This window comes from Vipera berus (assembly GCF_964194415.1).
Source record: "Vipera berus genome assembly, chromosome: 15".
NCBI lineage: Eukaryota > Metazoa > Chordata > Lepidosauria > Squamata > Viperidae > Vipera > Vipera berus.
The window spans coordinates 6,764,043-6,791,329 of NC_138218.1; positions in this window are offsets into that span (position 1 = coordinate 6,764,043).

The window sequence follows — 27,287 nt, forward strand, 5'->3', positions numbered from 1 at the left end:
CCAGAGACAAATCCCTTGTGTGCCCAATCATACTTGGCCAATAAAGAATTCCATTCCATTCTATTCTATTCTGTTCTGTTCTGTTCTATTCTATTCTGTTCTTCATTCCACTATTCTATTCTGTTCTGTTCTGTTCTGTTCTGTTCTCTTCTGTTCTCTTCTGTTCTCTTCTCTTCTCTTTTCTTCTCTTCTTCATTCCTCTATTCTATTCTATTCTATTCTATTCTATTCTATTCTATTCTATTCTATTCTATTCTATTCTATTCTATTCTATTCTATTCTATTCTATTCTATTCTATTCTATTCTTCATTCCACTATTCTATTCTATTCTATTCTATTCTATTCTATTCTATTCTATTCTATTCTATTCTATTCTATTCTATTCTATTCTATTCTATTCTATTCTATTCTATTCTATTCTATTCTATTCCATTCCATTCCATTCCATTCCATTCCATTCCATATATTCTATTCTATTCTATTCTGTTCTATTCTATTCTATTCTATTCTATTCTATTCTATTCTATTCTATTCTATTCTATTCTATTCTATTCTATTCTATTCTATTCTATTCTATTCTATTCTATTCTATTCTATTCTATTCTATTCTATTCTATTCCATTCCCAGTTACAGCCCACCATGAAAGTGTTGGTGGGCGACTCTCTTAATGGACCTATTCACAGGAACAACGATTAATAGACTTATAACAGAATAACATAGTTGGAAGGGACCTTGGAGCAAGAGGCACTGTACCATTTCAGAAAAATGGTTGCCCAATCTCTCTCCCCCCCCTCCCTCCCTTTCTCTCCTTCTCTCTCTCTCTCTCTCTCTCTCTCTCTCTCTCTCTCTCTCTCTCTCTCTCTCTCTCTCTCTCTCTCTCTCTCTCTCTCTGTCTCTCCTGGGCCCATCAATCTGTCTATTCCTATTTGGGAACCTGACCTAAATCTGTCACCACAGAATAAATTTGTCTTAACACTCAGGGTTTTACTGTGAGATAACTGCATTACTTTGTAGGCAAGTGTATATTAAGCTGCTTATAAAATACACATGAAAATCTCCTATGTACACTTTCTGACATCAGATAAGTTGTGGGGGGCTGAGACAGTTGGAAAAATCAGATGGGCCATGCGTCAGAAGACAATCCTAGTTCTAGAAAAGGCCATGAAATATGGGATCTCTCTCTCTACCCCAGATTGCCTGATGACTCATTCAAAGTTTCCTAGGCCCAAATCTGCCATAAGGATAGCTTCCGAAATTCTTTTTGATTCCCTTTTCTCCTCAGCCTGAAGCCACCTTAGATGCCTACAAGAAATGGGTTCAGGGCAACTACGGACCGGTTTCTAGCATCGTGGAAGATTTATTTCACACCGTTGAAGGAAATAGCAGCAGGGCTATTGACTCTGTACACAAAACTCAAAGCATTGTTGTTTGCCCGGAGTTATTACACAGGTATTTTTTAAAAAAAAAACTTTGGAAAACTCAAACTGAAGTTTGCTTTGCAGAAGGACCCATAAGGCAGGAAAGGAACCCAAAGGAACGATGTGAGCATGATATCTAAAAAGCACGCAGGAAGGGAGCCATGGTTAGAAAATAAAAATTTAAAAACCTAGAGAGCCACAGGAGTACACACATTCTTTTAAAGAAAGGGAAAGGTGCAATTTATCCTTTAAACCTGTAAAACGAGTGTGTTTTCCTGAAGCCTAAATATGGATTTGATTTCCTCACGAAACCCACATTGCTGGATGATTTTTTTCCCCCAGTACCATTAATTTTTTTACGGCTGTCCTTTTTATTAGCTTATAATATAAAATAAAGGTAAAAAGGTTCCCCCCGCACACGCGTGCTAGTCGTTTCCGACTCTAGGGGCCGGTGCTCATCTCCGTTTCAAAGCCGAAGAGCCAGCGCTTGTCCGAGGACGTCTCCGTGGTCATGTGGCCGGCATGACTAGACGCCAAAGGCGCACGGAACGCTGTTACCTTCCCACCGGAGTGGTCCCTATTTTTCTACTTGCATGTTTTACGTGCTTTCGAACTGCTAGGTTGGCAGAAGCTGGGACGAGTAACAGGCGCTCACTCTGTCACGCGGCGCTCGGGATTCGACCCGCCAAATTTCCGACCTTCTGATCGACAAGCTCAGCGTCCCAACCCCCTGAGCCACCGCATCCCTATAATATAAAATACGCAAATACAAAAGCAAACAACAGGAAAGGTAATTTGAGGGGAAAGGGAGGAAAAAGGTGTAGAAAAGAAGGGAAAGAAAAAAGAAAAGGCATTGATCTCCAACTCCCTTTGGTGCCGTAGAAGAAGATAAAAACATCAAACCTCAACTTCTGACTTTTGCGTAAGAGTATAAACTAGCCATTTCGATAACAACAATCTAATCGGTAAAGCCCCAAATCGAAGTTTCATCTTTTTCCCCACCTCCAGCGCAAAGTCCAGAAGCTGGACAAAAGGGATTGTGTTTTATTTTTCTTTGATCAAAGCAGTCAATTTAGCCGTCTCTGCTAACTCCATCGACTTTTGCAGCCGTTCGTCCATTGTGGGGATTGAAGTGTCCTTCCATTTTTTGTCCGTAAGGTAATCCTGCTGCTGTCCACATATACAACATCAAAGTTTTAGATCTTTAGACTTTGAAAGAGGTTGGATCAGCAATACCACATGGTTGCACGTCCTATGCTTGTTTTTTCACAAGCCAAGCGAGTGGGGGAAGGGAATCAAATATGGAGTTATTGATATCTTATTTGGAGTCTTGTTTAATTGCTTTGTCTTCCTTGGAGGCTTCTTAGAAAATGGACAGAAAATAGACATACAGAATAGAGTAGTGTAGAGTAGAATAGAATAGAATGGAATGGAATTGAGTAGAGTAGAGTAGAGTAGAGTAGAGTAGAGTAGAGTAGAGTAGAGTAGAGTAGAGTAGAATAGAATTGAGTAGAATAGAATAGAATAGAATAGAATAGAATAGAATAGAATAGAATAGAATAGAATAGAATAGAAAATAAGAAATAGAATAGAATAGAATGGAATGGAATGGAATGGAATGGAATAGGAAGGGACCTTGGAGATCTTCTAGTCCAGCCCCCTGCTCAAGCAGGAGAACCTATACCGTCTTAGACAAGTGACTGTCTAGTCTCTTATTAAAAATCTCCAGTGATGGAGCACTCACAAGCCATCCAAACATTTAAAAAAAAACCCAGATCAGAATTACATTAGCGTCATAGCTTCCCATTCTGAGTCAATAATACTTTTACAGTATGGAAGTGTAGTTATGCTTGGTGTAAGCGTACATTTAAAGTGTGCCTAAAATAAAGAATAATGACTCTGTTTTGCACAGAATATTACCTAAATGAAGCAAATTAAGCTGTCTTTGCATGTTTATTGCCATGCAAAGGGGTGGAGGGGTGGGGAACTGAACCAGTTAGGGGAAATGGCATACAATTTGGAAAATCGTTCATGGACAAGATATAAAATCTATTTCCCCCTAAATGGCAAGTAAAATTCAGTGAAAGCACAGAGTTTAATTCTCAGTATTGGATATGGAGAGAGAGGAGAGAGAGACGCTCAGATCTGTCAATAACATTTAGTCCAATTTTTTTTTCTGAAGAGGGCCATTAGAGTAAAGGTTTAGTAATAGGCTTCACCAGCTCTTCCTCTCTAAAGCCAACTGCTTTTTTCCTACAGGATTGTGTTTGAACCTTGTCATTCCTTGGGCTGCAGACCTGAAATCTCCTTTGGTTCAAAGTTAAGGAGGATCATCAAAGAGCCAACATTATGAGCTGACATTATGAGCCAATGGTGTGATGCAGCAGCCGAAAAAGCCAATACAGTCCTAGGCTCCATTAATAGAGGGATAGAATCAGGATCTTCTGGAGATGGATTGCTGCATTCTCAAAAACTCTGTTTAGTGCTGACCTTTCTAAACTTCCTTCCTTCCTTCCTTCCTTCCTTCCTTCCTTCCTTCCTTCCTTCCTTCCTTCCTTCCTTCCTTCCTTCCCCCTTTCTCCCTTCCTCTTTCTCTTTCTATGGTGCAAATTCTGGTCAGCTTCTCATTCAGCAGTCTGTGGGAACCCTCCAAATTCAGTTGCTCAGTACCCGTAGTTTGTGTGAGCATAACAATGGAAGGGATAATTGAATACATTCTGCATCCAATTGTGTGAACATTTACTCAAATATGCATAACAATAGTACTCTCAATTGTTCATTCAGAGGAAGCAGAGTTCACACTTTATTTTTAAATTGCAAAAAAAAACACCCAAAAACCCAAACCACTTTTTAAGAGAATTCGCATCTGCCTTTGCTTTTCTCTCCAACTTTTTCAACACAACCAGTTTACCCCCTGAGTGGGACCACCAGCAATTCAAAAATAAGGATAGACAGCTAAATAGCATACTGATCTGTCTCTCTTTGTGTGTTTGTGTGTGTGTGTGTGTGTGTGTGTGTGTGTGTGTGTGTGTGTGTGTGTGTGAAGGCATTTTGTTTCTTTTAGAATTTCATTTTCTGGGCACAGCATGTTTGAAGGTCAAAATCTGAAAGAGCTAGAATTGGATTTTATTTTTAGAATTCTGTGCCAATTACTACTTTACATCCCAAATGGAGAGAAGGAGATAGCCCAAGGGGCTGGTGGTAGGGCTGCATATTAACACACACACACACACACACACACACACACACACACACACATAGTTTAGATCTGCCCTACCTATGCAACCTGGTGTTTTGCAAATTAAGCTTGCAACGCGGACCCCTGATTTGCTGCTGCTTTAGAGTTTGAAAGGATTATATCTTTCCTAACAGGTCAATGGCTTTGTGAATTGTAGAGCTGTATTTACAATCTGCAGAAAGTCAGCAGCCTAACTACATGTCAAAGGCAGGCAAGAGAGATGGATAAACCGCTATTACTCAGAGGCAGATTGGGGTACCTGTAAACAGTTTTGTGCATGGAAGAAAGGGGGGAAAAAAGATATGTCAGAAAAAGTGAGGTGGGTTTTATCCTCCCAATGGATTTAAAAAAAAAGATGGCAAAGGATGAATAACCCACCACCAGTTCAACTGAATGTCACAGCTTTGAACTGGAACTGTAAGCTGTATTTAGCCTTTCATAATATTTCTTCTTCTAGGGAAATTTAAAATGCACTTCTAAGAGAAAATAATAACTCCTTCAAACCACAATAGCATCGTCAAGACAACAGACGATATGACAACGAAGCAAGCCGCAGTAAAACTGCCACGCAGGATTTTAGCGCATGGTGTCTTCACGTCTTCATGAGACTACGCTTGAAGGCCAGATGGATAAAATGCCTGAGGAAAATTAAAATGTTGGGCCTGGCTGAGGAATTCTGGGAGTTGAAGTCCACAAGTCATAAAAGGGCCAAGTTTGAAGACCCCTGCGCAGGGGTCTTCAAACTTGGCCCTTTTATGACTTGTGGACTTCAACTCCCAGAATTCCTCAGCCAGGCCCAACATTTTAATTTTCCTCAGGCATCCATGCATTTCTTCCAAGATGGACTGTTTTATTCACTTCTCTTTATTCACTTCTCTCTCTCTCTCTCTCTCTCTCTCTCTCTCTCTCTCTCTCTCTCTCTCTCTCTCTCTCTCTCTCTCTCTCTCTCCCTCCCCCCCTCTTTGTGTGTGTGTGTGTGTGTGTAACCTAACTGAAGAAGACAACCGAGGCACAAACTCTCTGTGCTGCTCATTCATTATTTTCCTGGCAGCCTCCAGTTCTCAGCCATATGACACGGGGAGATAAGTTGCAGCAACAGAAACTCAAACAATTAAGCTGCACCTCTAGGAATCTGGAAGCGGTGATCCCCATGTTTTCACCCTCGGCTGCCAACCTTAGCTGTGAGACTGAATTCCAGGGGTAAAAAGGAACCATGCTTGGAGTTATAAACTCGGTTACAAAATCAGATGGTCGCCCCCCTCTGCAGATACTCCACTTCCTCTCCCAGGCCAAGGAACTGTAGGGGAAAAATTGCAAAGTTTTTATGGGCTTTTGACCGCTTGCTCATCTCAGTGGGTTAGGACGCTGAGCTTGTCGATCAGAAGGTCGGCAGTTTGGCGGGTCGAATCCCGAGTGCCGCGTAACAGAGTGAGCAGCTGTTACTTGTCCCAGCTTCTGCCAACCTAGCAGTTCGAAAGCACGTAAAAATGCAAGTAGAAAAATAGGGACCGCTACGGTGGGAAGGGAACAGCGTTCCGTGCGCCTTTGGCGTCTAGTCATGCCGGCCACATGACCACAGAGACGTCCTCGGACAAGCGCTGGCTCTTCGGCTTTGAAACGGAGATGAACACCGGCCCCTAGAGTCGGAAACGACTAGCACGCATGTGCGGGGGAACCTTTACCTTTACCTTACCTCATCTCCTTCCATCTAGCCACAAAGAGGGCTGTGTAAACCAGGTCTGACAGACTGGGTTCACAAACTGGGGTTAATTCCATCCTCCAGTTCAACAAGCAAACAAAGCCAAACTCAGGAGCCGTATTATAGCTGATCTGCTTTCCTAACTCCCGTTCAAAAAGGCTTGGCCTTTTCTGCTGGCGTTTTTTTTTTTCTCTCCTCCAGACGAAACTCGATCACCCGAGCCAGTCTTGAGCCAGATTTCGAAGCCAACAAAAGCTTTGTTCTGGTCTAAAGCTGGACATTTTCATTTTCGTAGAATGGATGGATGGATACGAAAGCCTAAAATCGTTCATTTAGCGACTGTCCAAAGTTAACAACAGCACAGCAGCAGCCCCCCCCCCCCCGTGGTCACGTTGATCCAAATTCAGATGCTTGCTAGCTTGTTTGTTTTTATGACTGTGGCAGTGGCCCCGGGATCAAGTGATCCCCTTTTTTGAACAGATTCGTTTAACAACTGGGTTACTAATTTATCAGCTGCAGTGATTCACTTAACAAAAAGTCACTTAACAATTGGTTCTGGGCTCAGCTGGGTCTTTAAGACAACTGATAACCAACACTATATTGTTATGAGCACCCGTTTCTGTTCTTCATGTTTTTTCCCCCTCTTTCTTTGTCGGGACACATGATCTATCTCAGGCAGAGAGTCAAAATAAAGTGTCCATTAACACACACGAGCACCACACCCAGAGTTGTGATCTTCTGTAAATTGATCAAAACCCCAACTTAATGAATTATGTACCAACCTAAAAGAAACTACTCAAGGAGAGAAGCAACCTAGAACTAAGAAGAAATTTTCTGACAAGGAGAAAAAATAATCAGTGGAACAGCTTTGCTTCCAGAAGTGGTGGGTGCTCCAAAGCTGGAGATTTTTAAGAAGAGATTGGACAACCATTTGTCTGAAATGGTATAGGGTTTCCTGCCTGAGCAGAGGGTTTGGACTAGGTGACCTCCAAGGTCACCTTCCAAATCTGTTATTCTATTCTAAGTCACAGGCTTGGCCTCCATTTCTACAACAGTCTCTTTTTACGAGAAAGAAAGTAAGAGTTTTGAGGAAAGATGGAGAGAAAGAAAGAAAGAAAGAAAGAAAGAAAGAAAGAAAGAAAGAGGAAGGAAGGAAGGAAGGAAAGAAAGAGAGAGAGAGAGAAAGAAAGAAAGAAAGAAAGAAAGAAAGAAAGAAAGAAAGAAAGAAAGAAAGAGAGAGAGAGAGAGAGAGAGAGAGAGAGAGAGAGGGAGGGAGGGAGGGAGGGAGGAAGGAAGGAAGGAAGGAAGATTAAAAAAAAAGAAAATTTTACATCTCAATAATATATTTGCGGGCTACAAAGCCCTATTCAGGATATAAAAGAAAAGCAGTTGAGGTGGATTAAATTAAATCCAACGATAGTTTTCCAGTTTACTAGATGATACAGAAATATCCTTACATGCCTACTGTGAGCCAAAACACTCAGGGAGGCAATTCAAGCTATTTTCAGGGAGTAGCTCAAAAAAAATAAATAAATCTCAGGACACCTTAAAACCTGAAACTCAAAATCAAACATGCGTTTTTTTTCTTCACCATTCTAACAGGAAAAAAAAAGTAATGAAAGAAATTGTCGGATAAACTAAACTTAACGTTACCGACAGCAAAGAAATCCGGGTTTGTGACTTCCATAGGGATGAATGGGAATCCAAAATAAGGTTGGTTTTTGGGGTTTTTTTTTCCACTTCCAGAAAGCTTTCTTGCCCTCTCTTTTCCTGATATTAAACTCACTGTCTTATTAGCAAACACAAAAAACCCCATGACTTTATTATTCTTTTTTTTCTTGGCTGTGCTTGCCCTCAAATTGTGCAATTAAGATAAAGCGTGCGATTAAAAAAAAAATCAGCTGGCGTGTTTAGAGAAAGAGAAGGTGAGGAACAGGGGACGGTGACTCATAATTTTTCTGAATAAACTGCTTTGAGATATTGCTTTTAAGGTCACCGTGTGCTATGCTAAGGGAGAAAATAAAATGTTATGCTGATAAGACCCTGTAATGAGTTGAACCTTTGGTTGTGTTCAGCGGCTTGAAAAGAGAATGGGAGACGAGAAGGATCAAGAAACTGAGGCAAGGGTAACGCAAAGATTCATGGGAAATTCCTAAAGGTTCTTCACTTGTACGAGGTGTTTTAAAGAGGCTTGGCCAATCAAAGGACCCATCAGCTTTTGATCTTGTGAAAACATATGGAATATTTCCTTCCTTCCTTCCTTCCTTCCTTCCTTCCTTCCTTCCTTCCTTCCTTCCTTCCCATCTCCTCCCTCCCTTTTTCCTTCTTTCCTTCTTTCTTTGCTTCCTTGCTTCCTTCCTTCTTTCCTTCCTATCATTCCCATCTCCTTTCTCCCTTCCTCCCTCCTTCCCCTCCTTCTCCTTCCTTCCTTCCTTCCCATCTCCTCCCTCCCTTTTTCCTTCTTTCCTTCTTTCTTTGCTTCCTTGCTTCCTTCCTTCTTTCCTTCCTCTCATTCCCATCTCCTTTCTCCCTTCCTCCCTCCTTCCCCTCCTTCTCCTTCCTTCCTTCCTTCCCATCTCCTCCCTCCCTTTTTCCTTCTTTCCTTCTTTCTTTGCTTCCTTGCTTCCTTCCTTCTTTCCTTCCTCTCATTCCCATCTCCTTTCTCCCTTCCTCCCTCCTTCCCCTCCTTCTCCTTCCTTCCTTCCTTCCCATCTCCTCCCTCCCTTTTTCCTTCTTTCCTTCTTTCTTTGCTTCCTTGCTTCCTTCCTTCTTTCCTTCCTCTCATTCCCATCTCCTTTCTCCCTTCCTCCCTCCTTCCCCTCCTTCTCCTTCCTTCCTTCCTTCCCATCTCCTCCCTCCCTTTTTCCTTCTTTCCTTCTTTCTTTGCTTCCTTGCTTCCTTCCTTCTTTCCTTCCTCTCATTCCCATCTCCTTTCTCCCTTCCTCCCTCCTTCCCCTCCTTCTCCTTCCTTCCTTCCTTCCCATCTCCTCCCTCCCTTTTTCCTTCTTTCCTTCTTTCTTTGCTTCCTTGCTTCCTTCCTTCTTTCCTTCCTCTCATTCCCATCTCCTTTCTCCCTTCCTCCCTCCTTCCCCTCCTTCTCCTTCCTTCCTTCCTTCCCATCTCCTCCCTCCCTTTTTCCTTCTTTCCTTCTTTCTTTGCTTCCTTGCTTCCTTCCTTCTTTCCTTCCTCTCATTCCCATCTCCTTTCTCCCTTCCTCCCTCCTTCCCCTCCTTCTCCTTCCTTCCTTCCTTCCCATCTCCTCCCTCCTTTTCCTTCTTTCTTTGCTTCCTTGCTTCCTTCCTTCTTTCCTTCCTCTCATTCCCATCTTCTTTCTCCCTTCCTCCCTCCTTCACCTCCTTCTCCTTCCTTCCTTCCTTCCTTCCTTCCTTCCTTCCTTCCTTCCTTCCTTCCTTCCTTCCTTCCTTCCTTCCTAGAAGGGGCTCATAGACCTCACTGTGACTTATCAGGACCAAGATAAAAGACACTCATTTGCAAATTGTTAATATCTAACCCTCGTCTGGAGCCACATGAATCAAGGAATGCAAGGAGTCTAACTCTTGTTACTGGGAAGAACTGGAATAACAAATGCTGTAAATAAAAATAAAAGCACCGTCACACCTAATTCTCCTGAAGCTTGAGGAAAGCAAGCAATGTGTAAAGTGTCTATGGAGATTCTGCGTCGTCCAGGTCATGGTTGTCCCAAAGTTGCTTTTTGAAAAGGCAACTGGACTTTGTTTTTCCTTGAAGACGTTTCACTTCTCATCCAAGAAGCTTCTTCAGCTTTGACCCGGAACTGACCCAGAACTAACCCAGAACGGAAGAAGCTTCTTGGATGAGAAGCGAAACGTCTTCAAGGAAAACCAAAATCCAGCTGCCTTTTTGAAAAGGACCTTTGGGACAACGTGTGAAGCATTTTCGCTATTGGGTGAAATGTAGGACGAATAATCCCACCAACAGACCTATCTTGCTCTGTGGTTTCCAAACAAGCTTTCATGGGAGAACGTGGCCTCTTCATTCTTCCCTCCTTTTCAAAAATTTCATTTTTCTATGAAGAGTCCGCGAGAATGAAAATAGCGACCCGGTTTTGAAATGAAGATGAAGTCTGTGGCGAAATGCATTTGCCTTTCATTCCAAACAAACCGGGCAATTTTGTTCTGTCTTTTGCTTTAATTGATTAATTGTATAGCAGCAAACTCCATCAGACTTCAAGGCCCTTTAATAGCAGTTTTCCTTCACCTTTGTCTAGTGTTCCATCCTAGCTATTATCTCTCATGGGTGTGCAATTTTTATTGTCTACCACGGATTTTTTAAAAGCCAAGGACACCTTATAAATGAACAAAGGGGACAGTGTTTTTTTTAAATATAGCTTCTTGCATGAAATCAGCGCTTCCACTGGTAACTAGAAATGAGCTGAAATGTTTCCCAGTGGCATTTCTTCTTCTTCTCAGAACTCTTTGAAGGCTTGGCTTCTTCTCCTTTTAACACAGGGGTCCCCAAACCCCCGGTCTATGGACTGGTACCGGACCCCAGCATGCCAGCAACCGGTCCACACAAACAAGCAAAGCCCCATCCATGGGATGCAGGCAGCACACAAAACCATGCACCCTCCAGTCTGCGGAAAAACCTCTCTCCACGGTCCCTGGTTCCCAAAAGGTTGGGGACCTCTGCTTTAACAGAATAACGTATAGGACCTTGGAGATCTTATAGTCCAAGCAGGAAACCCTAAATCATTTCAGACAACTGACTGTCCAGTCTCTTCTTAAAAACCTCCAGTGATGGAGCACCTACAACTTCTGGAGGCAAGTCGTTCCACTGGTTAATTGTTCTCACTATTATGAAATTTCTCCTCAGTTCTAGGTTGCTTCTCTCCTGGATTAGTTTCCATCCATTGTTTCTTGTCTTGCCTTCTGGTGCTTTGGAAAGCAGGTTGACCACCCTCTACTTTGTGGCAGCCCTTCAAATACTGGCATGCTGCTATCATGTCACCTCTAGTCCTTCTTTTCTCTAGATTTGGAGCAGAATATAGGGTCAAATCCCGAGTGCCACTTAGCAGAGTGAGCGCCTGTTACTTGTCCCAGCTTCTGCCAACCTAGCAGTTCGAAAGCACGTAAAAATGAAAGTAGAAAAATAGGGACCACTCCGGTGTGAAGGTAACAGCATTCCGTGCACCTTTGGTGTCTAGTCATGCCGGCCACATGACCACGGAGACGTCCTCGGACAAGCGCTGGCTCTTCGGCTTTGAAACGGAGATGAGCACCGGCCCCTAGAGTCGGAAACGACTAGCACGCATGTGTGGGGGAACCTTTACCTTTACCTATAGAATAACAGGGTTAGAGGCTGGAGATCTTATAAGGGGTTGCCCTGCTCAAGCCGGAGTCCCTATATCATTTCAGACAAGGGTCTGTCCAGTCTCTTCTTAAAAACCTTCAATTTCTGGAGGCAAGTTCTTCCACTGTTTCCATCGGTTGCTTCTTGCCTTCCCTTCAGGAGCTTTGGAGAAGAGTTTGATTCCTTCTTCTTGGTGGTGGCCCCTTAGATATTGGAAGACTAGTTCTTCCTTCGCAAGACTAAAGGTAAAGTTTCCCCCGCACATGCCTGCCAGTCATTTCCGACTCTAGGGGCCGGTGCTCATCTCCGTTTCAAAGCCGAAGAGCCAGCGCTTGTCTGAGGACGTCTCCGTGGTCATGTGGCCGGCATGACTAGACGCCAAAGACGCACGGAGCGCTGTTCCCTTCCCACCAGAGTGGTCCCTATTTTTCTACTTGCATTTTTTACGTGCTTTCAAACTGCTAGGTTGGCAGAAGCTGGGACGAGTAAGAGGCGCTCACTCTGCTACACGGCACTCGGGATTCGACCCGCCAAACTGCAGACCTTCTGATCGACAAGTTCAGCGTCCCAACCCACTGAGCCACCGCGTCCCTTCACAAGACTAGACATACCCAGTTCCTTTAACTGCTCTTTATATGTTTTAGCCTCTAGTCTCCTAATCTTCTTTGTCTAGTCTCCAGGCCCCTAAATCATCTTATCTTTGCTGAGAGTCATTTGCAAAATATCTCCTCCCTGACAACTCTCCACTGTTTGCAAGGGGAGAGTTTCCCACTGACCCTCACTCAAGATGACGCAGCTTGGGAGTAATGCAAAATGGCTACTAAATCCACCCCACCCTCTTCCTCACGTAGGCTGAAAAAAGAGCCCACGGAAGTCTCTTTGAACTTTGATACGATGTCCATCGTATCCTACTTGGATGCTTTAGCGGTCCACTTCTTCAAATTCTTCTCAGCCTCTGTCTACCTTCAATCACGCTGTTCAGTTTTCTTTGTCCACACCCCTGCCTTCCATCCTCAGCCCCATCCACGCAGTGTCCTTCAGCCCCAGCTGGTGGCCCAGTGGAAAATAAAAAAAAGTGAGGGACACGGGCTTCTTTTCCTCCCCAATTAGCAGATAAGAAAGCGTGTTGGAAAGGTAACCAGGTTGCGATTGTTCAGAGGCGCATGGAGCCGCTGGATGCTGAAGAATCCAAGCCGACAACTTCTTGAAGAACTGATAAACCGCTGGGCTGATCCAATCTTAGGTTCTTGTGAACAACAACAAGAAAAAAAAGCCAGACAAGTTCCAGGATGTTCAGAGTCGGAGACTGTTTTGAGAAATAACGGTGGCGAGGTTGTCTTTGTCAAAAAGAAGGACATCTTTGATAGATCACCGTGCAGGGGGATGACCCACTGTGCTTCTCCGTGGGAACCTTCTTGACTTTTACGTAACAATGATATCCGCAGATGTGTCCCCGCGTCTTATCAGCTTTCGACAACTGAGCTTTTCAACAGGGACATTTTTCCATCTTGAAAAGGTCCATCCTGCTGTTGAAAGCAGCAAGCTGACTTCACCCACCAACGGTGGTCAAGGACAGCCATCGTCTCATTTATAAATTGAGGCTTTCACACTTGGCAGGATCAAAGACTCTCGCTGTTGTCCCGAAGTCAGGGGCACGGAAACAAATTATAGCAAGCCTTCTTGTTTCCCCCCCCCCTAGAACTGGACAGCTGAAAAGGGTTGAGTGAGCTACCTGCTGAATAAAAGACACACACACACCCTCCTTCACCCTCTTCAATGCATTTTCCCTCCAGAGCATCTTCCCAGCCATTTATCATGTCTGCGCTGGTGTATTTCTTTTGGAATATCTCTAGAAGACACCCCACGGGAAGAGGGATAGCGCCCATTGTTTTTAAAGCTAGCATTATGGAGCAGCTGGTGATGAATTGATTTAGTTGGGGCTGAGAAGGAGAAAGAAAGAAAGAAAGAAAGAAAGAAAGAAAGAAAGAAAGAAAGAAAGAAAGAAAGAAAGAAAGAAAGAAAGAGGGAGGGAGGGAGGGAGGGAGGGAGGGAGGGAGGGAGGGAGGAAGAAATGAAGGGAGGGAGGGAGGGAGGGACAAAGGGAGGAAGAGAAAGAAAGGAAGAAAGAAAGAAAGGAAGGAAGGAAGGAAGGAAGGAAGGAAGGAAGGAAGGAAGGAAGGAAGGAAGGAAGGAAGGAAGGAAGATGGATAACTTCACCGCAAGCAGATCTGGTGAGGTCAGTCTACCACAACAATTCTCAACCTCAGCAAGATATGTGGACTTCAGCTCCCAGAACTCCTTACCTAGCCTGCTCGTTGGCAAATTCTGGGAGCTGAAGTCCACATCTCTTAAAATGGCCAAGGTTGAGAAAACAGCCCTAAACCAGTTGGCAAGGCTCTCCGTCGCACAGTTGTGCATCCTTTCTCTAGTCACCTTGGAGTTTATCCTTGAATGAGGCTGTACATCTTTCAGTTGCCTAGTTACCAGGTTAGAACTGATGACAAATGCTTGGTGATGGGCTGGGTGTTTTGTCCAACTTCACACAAAGAACATAGAATAAATAATGGGATTGGAAGGAATAGAATAGAATAGAATAGAATAGAATAGAATAGAATAGAATAGAATAGAATAGAATAGAATAGAATAGAATAGAATAGAATAGAATAGAATAGAATAGAATAGAATAGAATAGAATAGAATAGAATAGAATAGAATAGAATAGAATAGAAGCTGGAAGGGACCTTGGAGGTCTTCTAGTCCAGACCTCTGCTCAAGCAGGAGAACCTATACCATCCCAGACAGGTGAATGTCCAGTCTCTTCTTGAAAATCTCCAGTGATGGAGCACCCATGATTTCTGGAGGCAAGCTATTCCACTGGTTAATTGTCCTCACTGTCAGGAAGTTTCTCCTTAATTCCAGGTTGCTTCTCTCTTTGATCAGCTTCCAACCATTGTTTCTTTTCCTTCCCTCTGGTGCTTTGGAGAATATCATGACCCCCTCCTCTTCTTTGTGGCAGTCCCTCAGATACTGGAATGCTGCTATCATGTCTCCCCTATTTCTTCTTTTCTTTAGACTAGCCAAACCCAAGTCCCGTAGCCGTTCTTCATATGTTTTAGTCTCCAGGTCTTGGATCATCTTAGTTGCTCTTCTCTGAATTTTTTCCAGACTCTCAACATCTTTTTTTTTTACATGGTGACCAAAGCTGGCTTCAGTATTCCAGGTGTGGCCTTACTAGGGTTTCATAAAGTGGTATTAATACTTCACGTGAACTTGTTTCTACGCCTCTGTTTATGCAACCCAGGATTGTACAGTATTAGCTTTTTTTGAGCCTGGGGGGGGGTCTTATAGTCCATTATCCTGCTCAAGCAGGAGACTCTATCCCAGCTCTGTCTTTCTTGGTCTGCAACCTTTTTCCTTCCACTTCTCCTTCTACCATAACGTCCTACACCTAAGGACTTCTCTTTATTCCTTTTTCCAGAGCATAGAAAATCAGATTGATTGAGCAGAACAAACAGGGCGATTACATTGGCGACTTGACACGATTGGTCCAAAACATAAACAAACAGCAGTTGATGTTATGGGCCATTTGGCTTCAGCAAAACCCTTAGCTTTGAGAATCACGCCGTATGTTTGAGGTGAGGTTCAAATTCCGCTTTTCCTTTGGCCTGGATCCAGTTTACACTGAGCTGCAAAATTTGTCAGCACTCATCCTTCTCCGCTAGCCTGGAACTGTTAAGTTGGTCCAGCTTGTGGAATGTGTTGGGTTTATCACGAGCTGAGAAACTAATCGCCTTATATAGAATGAAGGTGAGGATAAATCCGGTAAATTATGCATAATTGCGAATTCAGGAAGAATCCCTTCTTCCTCCTGCGAAAAAATTCTTTCTGAGCCACTCTTTCTCCGCCCAGCTATTCCGAAGGTGCTTTTCCAAAAAGCAACTGGACCTTGTTTTTCCCTTGAAGGGTTTTCCGATTCTCATCCAAGGAGCTTCTTCAGCTCTGACTCTGGAGCTTTGTGGATGAGAAGGGAAACATCTTCGAGGGAAATTTGTGAGCTATCGCTCTGCAACACCTAGGAACTTTCCCATGGAACCTTCTCTTCTTTTTCAGCTGAGACGAAAACCCCAAACTGGATAATTTTGGAACATCAGAACCTGCACAGGGGTTGAGAGGGTGACGTTGCTTGTGATGTCTATATATGGTCCATATATCAGAGAAAGCAACTACTCCTATATCCCCATGGAAGATGATTAAAAGGCTCTACCCCCCACACTGCTTTTCTTCCAGCGAAGGTAGCAAGGACTGTCACCCAAGCTATCAAACCTCTGTTTTCTTCTGGGTTAGTGCAACCTAGAACTAAGGAGAAACTTCCTGACAGTGAGAACAATTAACCAGTGGAACAACCTGCCTCCAGAGGTGGTGAACGCTGGAGGTTTTTAAGAAGAGACTGGACAGCCATTTGCCTGAAATGGTATAAGGTTTCCTGCCTGAGCAGGGGGTTGGACTAGATGACCTCCAAGGTCCCTTCCAACTTTATTATTATTATTATTATTATTATTATTATTATTATTATTATTATTATTATTATTATTATTATTATTATTATTAAATCTGCTAGAAACTATTTTCACCCATCCCGTTGCCGTAGCCTAAAGCATCCGGAGGAATATGTGCTTAACTATTTATAATTGACCTTTGCACAAAAGAACATGAAATTTTTATAGCCCAAAGCTTCATTTATTAACTTTACTGGAGTGTAAAATATTGCTGTTTGCTATAAATTTAAACCAGGACAAACAATATATATGCTAATTAGCGGCATCACAGTCATTCAGTAAGGATCTGATGGCTGGCCATTTCCTGGAGACCAAAAAAGAAGAAATGTGGGCGAGAACAAAAGGAAGAAGATTTAAAAAAAGAAAAAGAAAAAAAAGCAAAAACAACAATTGAGTTGTTTGATGCTCTCTCTTCAAACACGGGACGTCTGAAGTGGTGAATTAATGGTGTTTGTTATACCAGGTCAATTTCTTTGATAGCAATATTCCAGCGTCAACTTATTTTCCAACGCACCTGAAGGCAAGACAAAAATAATGGATGGAAACTAATCAAGGAGAGAAGCAACCTGGAACTAAGGAGAAATTTCCTAAAGGTGAGAGCAGTTAACCAGTGGAACAGCTTGCCTTCAGAAGTTGTGGATGCTCCAACACTGGAAGTTTTTTAAGAAGAGATTGGACAACTATTTGTCTGAAAGGGTCTCTTTCAACTGTGTTATTCTGTGGATTGTTTCCAGAAGTTGTGACTGCTCCATCACCGGAGGTTTTTAAGAAGAGATTGGACAACTATTTGTCTGAAATGGTCTAGGGTCTCCTGCGTGAGCAAGGGGTTGGACTAGAAGACCTCCAAGGGAACTCCAAGGTCCCTTCCAACTGTGTTATTCTGTTATTCACAGTTCATCCATCTCTGTGGCCCTGGGCTCGGTGCCACCAGCTCGACGCCATTTCTTCCAAACCCCACGCTTCCTACAGCAAAGGGGAACGAATTTAAACTGGGCCACTAGCAATTTGCAGCACAATTCTAATCCTCATAAAGGCCGCTTGGAAAAGTCCTCCGTACTTATGAAAATTCTGGAAATGTTGCTTATTCCGCCTGCACCCTCCTCTCTGTGTCAGCGGACCAGATGGCGCACCATCGCGAGAGATGGGGGAAATGTTTGCGCTGGGAGTGCAGCAGGGCACCCGGCTGACTCATGGAGAAGCCCGCAATTTTCCGAAGCTCCAGGCCTCTCTTTCACTCCAGGTGGGCAAACTTAAACAACTGAGCCACAGACTCATTTGGAAGGCACTTGGCTGTGTAATTTTGCTCGTTGTCGGAGGCATCTGCCTCAACTGGAAAGCTGAAAAGCAGGGAAGCCATTGGAAAAGGTGCAGTTTTGCGGTTCCTTCCTCCCTGCATGCCAGCCTCGGGCAGAAATGCAACAGGGAGAGACCTTGGTACAGGCTGATGACAAGTAGACTATAGGTGTCTATGGAGGTTCTCAGTCATCCAGGTCATGGTTGTCCCCCCCCAAAGGCGCTTTTTTTTCATGAGGCAACTGGACTTTCTTCTGTTTCTTTGAAGGCATTTCGCTTCTCGTCCAAGGAGCTTCTTCAGCTCTGAGTGGATGGTGGGGAAATGAAAGGATTTATACTCCTTGCAGACCACTGGTCCTTTGCCTTCTTTCAGAGAGTCCTTGACGCCTCCCTCGATTAGAGGATGATTGCTGGCGATTTTTTTTATTTTTTATTTTTATTTTAATTCCATTTATATCCCGCCCTTCTCCGAAGACTCAGGGCGGCTTACAAGCTTAGCAGTAGCCTTCATTCTACGTATACGCCTGCTTATTAGGGCTTTCACACACACACCCCAAGCGGCATTATTACAAAGTCAACTTTTTGCCCCCCAACAATCTGGGTCCTCATTTTACCTACCTCGGAAGGATGGAAGGCTGAGTCAACCTTGAGCCTGGTGGGACTTGAACCTGCACTAATTGCAGGCAGCTGGTGTTACTTTAGGAGGCATTAGCCCACTGCTCCACCAAGGCTCTTTATACTCCTTGCAGACTGCTGGTCCTTTGCCTTCTTTTAGAGATTCCTTGACGCCTCCCTCGATTAGAGGATGATTGCTGGCGATTGGATGGAGATGTCCATGTTGTTGTTTTTAAAGCAAGAATATGGAAGTCAGCTTGACGTGGTTTTCAACTTCTTGACGTTCTTCCAGCTAAGCGCTCGTCAAAAGTTGTCAAACTGGCCACAACTTGCACCTCTAAATAGAAGCGATCCTTGGCTCCATTTGTTCAGAAAGGTTATCGTTGTACTTCGGATCGAGTGTGTTGCAGCTTCGCATAACCGGGACTGTGAATTTTATGCCCAAATCCCTACGTTCAACTTCTCCCCCCCCACACCCAAATGTCCCTTGTCCAGCCCACTGTAACCAATCAAGTCCACAAAGGTGCTTTTTCAGGAGGCAACTGGACTTCCTTGTTTTTCTTTGAAGACGTCTCGCTTCTCATCCAAGGAGCTTCTTCAGCTCTGACTGGATGGTGGGGAAGGGAAGGATTTATACAGTACTTGTGGGATGGACTGGTGACTTACAATGCATTTGACTCCTCTCTCAGGCTCAGCCTGGCCATCTCCTACAACACCACCTCTGCAGGTACCCCAGAACTGATCCCCTCCTCTAACCCAAGCATTGGATGATCCACGAGAGAGCGCCTCCTCAGATCAAAAGATTCAAGCTGTTACCTTTATGGGAATCAGCAAAGACAACTTCCAGTGACTTTACTTAACTTGGTGATCATCTAAGAGAGTGTGGGCAGTCAGCCCCCGCCGCAGAGAAGGAAATATTAAAAGGGCAGAAAAATATATTTCCTCAAAGGATCTTAAAGAGGCAGAAAAGCATGTCCAGTTTTTCTTAATAGCCCCAAGTCTCCCTCCCGCAAGCAGAAATCAGCTCTATAGAAATGCGGATACCACTTTACAAGGCCTTGGTAAGGCCACACCTGGAATGCTGCATCCAGTTTTGGTCACCACGATGTAAAAAAGATGTCCAGACTCTAGAGAGAGTACAGAGAAGAGCAACAAAGATGATCGGGGGACCGGAGGCTAAAACATATAGGGAACGGTTGCTGGAATTGGGTATGTCTAGTTTAACGAAGAGAAGGACGAAGGGGGATATGATAGCAGTCTTCCAATATCTCAGGAGTTGCCCCAAAGAAGAGGGAGTCAACCTATTCTCCAAAGCACCTGAAAGCAGGACAAGAAGCAACGGATGGAAACTCATCCAGGAGAGAAGCAACCTAGAACTAAGGAGAAACTTCCTGACAGTTAGAACAACTAACCAGTGGAACAACCTGCCTCCAGAAGTGGTGAATGCTCCAACACTGGAAGTTTTTAAGAAGAGACTGGACAGCCATTTGTCTGAAATGGTATAGGGTTTCCTGCCTTAGCAGGGGGTTGGACTAGATGACCTCCAAGGTCCCTTCCAACTACTTCTTCTTCTTCTTCTTCTTCTTCTTCTTCTTCTTCTTCTTCTTCTTCTTCTTCTTCTTCTTCTTCTTCTTCTTCTTCTTCTTCTTCTTATTCTTCTTCTTCTTCTTCTTATTATTATTATTATTATTATTATTATTATTATTATTATTATTATTATTATTATTATTATTATTATTATTATTATTGTTATTGTTATTATTATTATTATTATTATTATACCATCCAGGAAGGTTGGAGGCCCCCAGCTAGAAGATTAAGAAGATTAAGAAGACAAAGACACCTACAATCTACATACCCCCCCAAACTCGAAGACAGGACAGAATAGGATTAACCCACAGATACTAAAGGGCACACCCAGACTCCGGTCAGAATACATGTCACAGGAAATACAAAGCCTCAAACAGGAACAGGAAACAACTCCAAATCAAAGCCCCAGAGGGTATAAAAACCCACTCCCTACATGTGCTCACTCTCTTTTCTTCCGGAGCTATCTTCCTGTCTGGCTCTCCTCTTCAATAAACTGCAACCTTCTTCCTAAAGCAGTCCGCCCTGTTGTTTATTCCCGGCTTGGACTGGACTATGATGAAGACTTTTCCTTCAACAAGAGTTTGCATCTTCCTATCAAAGGTTTCAGGCTACGATTACCTAGGTACAGGTGGTTCCACTCAAAGGGTTAAATTAACTTCTGCATCATGCCCCCCAAAAACCCCCAAGACTGTTAGATACTACACACACACACACACACACACACACACACACACACACACACTCACACACACACACACGTATGTATGTATGTATGTATGTATATAAATGAAGCATTCTATGGACCCCAGTTCCCTCCGCACCTCCATCCCGCCCAATTATTCTCTTGCAAATGTTAAATGCATTTTGCTGAAAAAACTCCTGCTTCCTTTTTTTCCTGGAGAATAATACTTACTCCTGCTGTGAGGCTGTCGTGGCATATTTTAAATAGAAACAGAAACAATTAAGAAAATAGTTAATTGCTTGGAGAAGGAGAAGGGGAGGAAGAGGTGGGGGAGGAAATACCAGCCAGAGAGGGAAGCAAACCATCAGACTCCTGGAGTGTGTGCAAGTTAGCCCCCTCCCTCTTTCCTCCCCCCCGCCCCCCTACTCCAAAGCAACAACAAACAATGGCTTTGGCTTTAACGAGACTCCCCCTCCCATCTGTTTGTTTTCATTAATTTTAATCAATTTTTAAAAAGAACACAAATAACGTAGCCAAGAAGCTCTGCAGTAACTTTCCAATTCCCCCCCCCCCCTAAAACGGCCCTGCTGGAGAAATTGAAAGTCTTATGCCAGACCCAGGAAGGATAATAATATAAATGATTGGGACTCATCTTGGTTGGGGTGTGGAAGAGGCTGAGCGACCGTGTCCGCGTCTGTAGGTGTGACAGCAGCAATAGAGAAAGGTTGCAACCAGCAGTTGCGTTGATCTGGCACTAACTGCAGAAGCCGTCTGCTTGCGGGGTTCACAAGTGACGTCAAAATTGGATGGCGTGAGGGTTTTATATTTTATTTTAATTCCATTTATACCCCGCCCTTCTCCGAAGACTCAGGGCGGCTTACAAGCTTAGCAGTAGCCTTCATTCTATGTATATGCCTGCTTATTAGGGCTTTCACCCCCCCCCCAAGCGGCATTATTACAAAGTCAGCTTATTGCCCCCAACAATTTGGGTCCTCATTTTACCTACCTCGGAAGGATGGAAGGCCGAGTCAACCTTGAGCCTGGTGGGACTCGAACCTGCACTAATTGCAGGCAGCTGGTGTTACTGAAGGAGGCATTAGCCCACTGCTCCACCAAGGCTCTTTTTACAAAACCTCCCTGCGAAAGAAAGATCAGGCATGTCCCTGTTGCTAACAAGTTCATTCCTGGGACGAATGGAAAAACTAGTTCATAGAATAACAGAGTTGGAAGGGACCTTGAAGGTCTTCTAGTCCAACCCTCTGCTCAAGCAGGAGACCCTAGACCATTTCAGACAAACGGCTGTCCAGTCTCTTCTTAAAAACCTCCAGTGATGAGGGAGGGAGGAAGGAAGGAAAGAAAGAAGGAAGGAAGGAAGGAAAAAAAGAATAGCAGAATAACAGAGTTGGAAGGGACCTTGGAGGTCTTCTAGTCCAGCCCCCTGGTCAGGGAGGAAACCCTATCTCATTTCAGACAAATGGCTGTCCAATCTCTTCTTAAAAACTTCCAGTGTTGGAGCATTCACAGCTTCTGGAGGCAGGTGGTTCCACTGGTTAATTGTTCTAACTGTCAGGAAGTTTCTCCTTAGTTTTAGGTTGCTTCTCTCCTTGATAATGAGAGAGGGGGGGGAGACAGAGAGAGAGGAGAGACAGAGAGAGAGAAAGGGAGAGATGGAAAAGAGAGAGAGAAAAAGAGAGAGAGGGACAATGACAGAGATAGAGAGAAAGAGAGAGACAAAGAGACAGAGAGAGAGAGGAGAGAGAAAGAGAGAGATGGGAGAAAGAGAGAGAGAGAGATGAGAGAGAGGGGGAATCTCCCAAACCTGTCAGAAAACAGGGAGTTTTTAAGTTCAGAATTAGAAATAACCAATCATGACATGTTGGCTTCCAATTCACTGAGGAGGTTTAAGACTGAGATATGCAGAGCAGAGAAAGGGGAGGTGAGATAATAATTAAACAATATTGCATGCACTCAGCCCACTGTACCAGAAAGCTGTTCCTAATGTTGCATTTTGACATTTTAGAAGACATTTCCCTCCCCCTTTTAAAGTGTAATTAGCATTTTAGAACTGAAATTGTACCAACTTCCTCCAACCCTTCCCCAACTGGCATATTTAAAATGTTAACATTTTGATCGGAATGCTTTTATATATATTTCACACAACCTACATCAAATTAGTCATCTCCTTAGCCAGAGCCTTTTACATCCCCATCTGCCACCTACTTGAGGTTGACAGAGAGAGAGAGAGAGAGAGAGAGAGAGAGAGAGAGAGAGAGAGAGAGAGAGAGAGAGAGAGAGAGAGAGAGAGAGAGAGAGAGAGAGAGAGAGAGAGAGAGAGAGAGAGAGAGAGAGAGAGAGAGAGAGAGAGAGAGAGAGAGAGAGAAAACGCTTTTGGTGTGGCTTTTGCTCTGAAACTGAACAAGCAAAATATTGCCACAGTTGTAAAAAACAAAGCCTGGTTAACAAAGTTAGGATATGCAGTATCAATAGGCAGAGAAGCTGAATTTGTACATTAAGTTGGTTGCTAAAGAAAATTTGTTTTCTGGGATTTGGACAATGAGTTAACAGGAGGGTGAGGGTTTCTACCACGTGATCACAAACAATAAAACTACCTCTAGGCGAAGTTAAAAATGGCCATATGAGGTAAGTGCATCTGCTGAGTTCTTAAACACCCCGAGTTATATCCAGACAACTAGATGTAGCATAATTGGCTACAGATATATAGGAAATCCAGACCATTCGAAATTAGCACGTCTAATATCGGGACAATCGGGCAATCAAAGACATCGCTGAAGCAACATCTGTCTAGCCACATTGATATGTTGGCCATGTCTTCCTTGGAGCATCTGGCTAAGTTCCGACTCCATTTCCTGATCAATCTTAATGTTTGATTTGGTCTCCCCATCTCAGGTTGAATCCAGACATTATCCTTCATAATTGCACAGAGAAGGTTGTTCATTCTTAAGCACGGCAGAAGCGTCGCTCTTTGGATCAAGCGTTGGATCAATCCCTACAGACCTTCCAAAAACCTGCTGATAAATTTTTGGGGGGAGATCTAATTTAACAGGAAGCCATGAAACAATATTTAAGGTTTTTTTAAAAATCCCATTTATTTCCCGCCCTTCTCCGAAGACTCAGGGTGGCTTACAATCTAAAGCACAAATCAATGTGCTTAGCATTAGTATTACACAGCAGGGGTCAACGTTACATAATCAGGTCCTCATTAAAACCTAAACAAACTCTGTTCAAATTTGATGGGAACTTAAATGAATGCCACTCAAAGTATAGCACTCTAGCATTTTGGGGGGGTGGGTGGGTGGGGGGGTGGTCCTGGATTGCTTCATCCCATCTGGATGGTTTTATTTTATTTTTATTTTATTTTGGTCTGCTAACCTAAGGACCAATTGGATTGAAGGAGGTTGTATATTATGGATTGTGATTTGTAAACCTAACGCTTGGTTGGCTGAGTTGATCAATCAAAGAATTTCTGGCTTGGTGTGATGAGTGACTTTTATTTTATTTTATTTTATTTTTTGGATTGTGCTCAGTTGGTGTCCCTGTTCACTGTGTTGTTTAATCTTTAGAATGGCTCCGTCATGTAAACAACCCATTAATGACCGTCTTAAGGAGACAAAGATGTGACCTCTTCAGCAGTCCAAAATGTGACTCACACTATTTTTAAGCTGCTACATATGACATATCCCCACTGAGTGTGAGGTTAGTTTCTAGCAGGTAGCTGCCAGAGAAGGGAAAAGGAGAACTGCTAATTTATTCTCTGATCTTCCGAATTCAAATCTCTTCCAAATTCACCCGGAGCGCTAATCAGGATGGTAAAGCTTAAGCATTTTAGACAAGCAAGGGCAAGGAGAATTTGATGCTTGGGGGCGGGTGGGCGGGGGGAAAACAATCAAAGGCCTTCAAAACAAGTCATTGAGGAAAAAGATTCCTGTTTTTCTTTCCAGATCCTAAAATCCTACAAAGGCATGTCCGCGGTTTTCTTCCCCAGTTCTTCTTCACAGCCCAGCAGCGATCCATTGGCTATTCTTCAATTTAGGTGCAATGAGGACTACAAGACCGCTATGATAACATAGAATAGAATAGAATGCAGGCTAGAATAGAATAGAATAGAATAGAATAGAATAGAATAGAATAGAATAGAATAGAATAGAATAGAATAGAATAGAATAGAATAGAATAGAATAGAATAGAATAGAATAGAATAGATGGAATGGAAGAATAGAATAGAATAGAATAGAATAGAATAGAATAGAATAGAATAGAATAGAATAGAATAGAATAGAATAGAATAGAATAGAATAGAATATAGAGTAGAGTAGACTAGAGTACAATAGAATAGAATAGAATACAGAATAGAGTACACTAGAGTAGAATAGAATGTAATATAGAATGGAGTACAGTAGAATAGAATAGAGTAGAGTATAATAATGTAGAATAGAGCAGAATAGAATAGAACATATATTGGAGTGGACTGGAGTGCAGTAGAGTAGAGTAGAGTAGTAGAATAGAATAGAATAGAATAGAATAGAATAGAATAGAATAGAATAGAATAGAATAGAATAGAATAGAATAGAATAGAATAGAATAGAATAGAATAGAATAGAATAGAATAGAATATAGTAGAATAGAAGAGAAGAGAAGAGAGTAGAGTAGAGTAGAGTAGAGTAGAGTAGAGTAGAAGAGAAGAGAGTAGAGTAGAGTAGAGTAGAGTAGAGTAGAGTAGAGTAGAATAGAAGAGAGTAGAGTAGAATAGAATAGAATAGAATAGAATAGAATAGAATAGAATAGAATAGAATAGAATAGAATAGAATAGAATAGAATAGAATAGAATAGAATAGAATAGAACTGGAAGGGACCTTGGAGGTCTTCTAGTCCAGCCACCTGCTCAAGCAGGAGCACCTACAGTATACTATTTAAGATGAGTGGCTATCTTCTTAAAAATAAGTTTATTGTCATGCCACCTTGCAAAAAACGTCAGAAAGGTTTCATTAATTAATTTGTACGTGAAAAGGAAGACACCATGGAAGGCGATGCAAAGTTTGCAAAACGGCAGGCCAGTAATAAAACTCTCTCCTTCGCATTGGCATTCCTTTCTGCAAATGGAAGTGCTGTTTTGCAAAAATCACACTTATTACAACTGTCATGGGTCTATTAATGCTTTCAGAGCGCTCGAGACCCAAAGCACTGCTGGCAGAGCAAAGGGGAAAATCTGAATAACTCGACAAGATTAGAAACAATATTTTTCCATGAAATTAAATCAGATTCAAATATTTGGGGATGTGACAGGAGGATTTACGCAGGCTTTGTTTTCTTTTTACGGGGAATAAAGTAGATTGGACCATGTGATAACACAGTTGCAAGCACCCATTATTCTTTATATATATATATATATATATATATATATATATATATATATATATATATATATATATATATAGAGAGAGAGAGAGAGAGAGAGAGAGAGAGAGAGAGAGAGAGAGAGAGAGAGAGAGATATAGATATAGATATAGATATAGATATAGATATATAGATATTAAGGGACACGGTGGCTCAGTGGGTTAGGACGCTGAGCTTGTCGATCAGAAGGTCGGCAGTTTGGCGGGTCGAATCCCGAGTGCCGCGTAACAGAGCGAGCGCCTGTTACTCGTCCCAGCTTCTGCCAACCTAGCAGTTCGAAAGCACGTAAAAATGCAAGTAGAAAAATAGGGACCGCTACGGTGGGAAGGGAACAGCGTTCCGTGCGCCTTTGGCGTCCAGTCATGCCGGCCACATGACCACGGAGAGGTCCTCGGACAAGCGCCGGCTCTTCGGCTTTGAAACGGAGATGAGCACCGGCCCCTAGAGTCGGAAACGACTAGCACGCATGTGCGGGGGAACCTTTACCTTTACCTATATAGATATAGATATAGATATAGATATATATAGATATATAGATATAGATATATAGATATATAGATATAGATATAGATATAGATATAGATATAGATATAGAGATGTGAAAAGGACGTGAATCAGGCAAAACGTGATTGAAACATTCGTTTTGGATGACACCTGAAAAACAATCCAATTTAGATTGGATCTGCAAATCAAGGAAGTTGCCTATCTTTATTTCCAAACTCAGCTGTCAATAGGTAGCCCCAATGATGCCTTCAGGACAGGAAATTGGAAAGAAATTCAAATGAAAAAGGGGGCGACGCAGGTTTGACAAACATGTTGATTCACCAGCAAGCTTTGCTGCGCCAGGAACCTCAACTATGCCAACTGCTTCCAAGTCATTTGCATGTAGGCTGCCTGGAGGGGCTGATGAAGATCCTAGAGGTAAGAAGGACAGGTGGGAGCCTCAAGAGGTTTGGCCCGTGTGACTTGTGACACTCTCAAGATGTCTTCTCTGGGGAATCCCAATTACCTCTCAGTCTAAAAAGTGTAAAGTGCCTTGGTAAGGCCACACTTGGAATACTGCATCCAGTTTTGGTCACCACGATGTAAAAATGATGTTGAGACTCTAGAAAGAGAGCAGAGAAGAGCAACAAAGAGGATCAGGGGACTGGAGGCTAAAACATATAAGGGACGGTTGCTGGAATTGGGTATGTGTAGTTTAATGGAAAGAAGGACGAGGGGGGACATGATAGCAGTCTTCTAATGTCTCAGGGGTTGCCCCAAAGAAGAGGGAGTCAAGCTATTCTCCAAAGCATCTGAAGAAGCAACGGATGGAAACTAACCAAGGGGAGAAGCAATCTAGAACTAAGGAGGAATTACCTGACAGTTAGAACAACTAACCAGTGGAACAACCTGCCTCCAGAAGCGGTGAATGCTCTAACACTGGAGGTTTTTAAGAAGAGACTGGACAGCCG